General features: G+C 40.1%; 1 pseudogene; it reads left to right on the forward strand.

The window, feature by feature from the left end:
- Positions 1–415: 415 nt before the first annotated feature.
- On the forward strand, positions 416–1,583 carry LOC124895539 (annotated as a pseudogene).

Raw genomic sequence — 1,583 nt, forward strand, 5'->3', positions numbered from 1 at the left:
ACTGACAATTTTTGTCTTGGTTTGAGATAACACAAAAAATATCTATGCACTTTGTCATTTTCTTTATTTTGCTGTTTCACCTACCTCATAGATCTAGAGGAGATGTTCAAAAACAAGAACAATGAGCTAAGTGGACTCAGGGGCAGACCTATGTGTAATTTTGTAGTGTCCCAGCATCCGTTGAACACGACGTAAACAAGATATAATTATATAAGAAATGTAATAAAGATTGATGTAAGATTTAAAAAATGAAGGTTGAGTGCTTGGTTTCCAGGCGGAACCCTAAAACCTTGGGCGTCAATATGTGTGTTTGAACCACCCGGACACCCACGACCCCTAGATCCTGAATCCACCGTTGATGTGGTCTCATGATACCTAACTCATCAATGTATGAAAATCTATGGGCTTTACATTTTCTTTAACTAATCAGTATATAAGGATCTACAAATAGTTGAGTCATATAAGCATTTCACATTACATTCTTCTACACTTTTTCTACCCCTTTCATAATAGTACCAAGCCAAAAGGTACCTACAAAGATGGAAGTTAAGAACAAGTATGTAGCAATAAAAGCCAACATAAATGGTGCACCAGAAGAGTCAGACTTCGAGATAAAAGTCGAAAACCTCTCACATATGTTTGAGCCAGAGTCTAAGGAGGTTGTCATCAAGAACCTGTTAGTATCGATTGATCCTTATCAGATAAACCGGATGAAGAGCCAAAGTTCATCACAAACATCGATAAGTTATGCAACTGCCATTACTCCTGGCGAGGTCATTGACAATTATGGTGTAGGAAGAGTGTTGGTTTATCATCGGCCCGACTTCAAGAAAGGTGACTTGGTATCTGGGCTGCTTACCTGGGGAGAGTACACTGTTGTAAAGGAAGGTTCCCTGTTGAATAAGTTAAATCCTAGTCTGACATTTCCTTTGTCTTACCATGTCGGAGTTTTTGGATTCAGTGGACTTGCTTCCTATGGTGGATTCTTCGAAGTGTGTAAGCCGAATCCAGGGGAGAAAGTTTTCGTGTCTGCTGCTTCTGGTTCAATATGACATTTAGTAGGACAGTATGCTAAATTACTTGGATGTTATGCTGTTGGCTCTGCTGGTAGCCAAGAAAAGGTAAATTTTCTTAAGGAAACACTTGGATTCGACGATGCATTCAATTATAAACAAGAAACTGACCTCAAATCGGCTCTCAAAAGGTGTTTCCCTCAAGGGATCGATGTCTACTTTGACAATGTGGGAGGCAAGATGCTAGAAGCAGCAGTGGCAAACATGAATTCATTCGGCAGAGTAGCCATCTGTGGGGTTATTTCTGAGTACACGAATGCTAGCACACGAGCTGCCCCAGATATGAAGGATATAGTCTACAAGAGGATTAGAATCCAAGGATTCCTAGCAGCTGATTTCATGCCAGTGTATGCAGATTTCCTGTCGAAAACAGTTGAGTACCTCCAAGATGGAAAACTTAAGACCATCGAAGATATCTCACAAGGAGTTGAAAGCATCCCCTCTGCTTTTATTGGACTGTTCAATGGTGATAATATAGGCAAAAAGATTGTCAAAGTTGCAGATGAGTGA

Source organism: Capsicum annuum, unplaced genomic scaffold, assembly GCF_002878395.1.
Source record: "Capsicum annuum cultivar UCD-10X-F1 unplaced genomic scaffold, UCD10Xv1.1 ctg82871, whole genome shotgun sequence".
In the NCBI taxonomy this organism is placed as follows: Eukaryota; Viridiplantae; Streptophyta; class Magnoliopsida; order Solanales; family Solanaceae; genus Capsicum; species Capsicum annuum.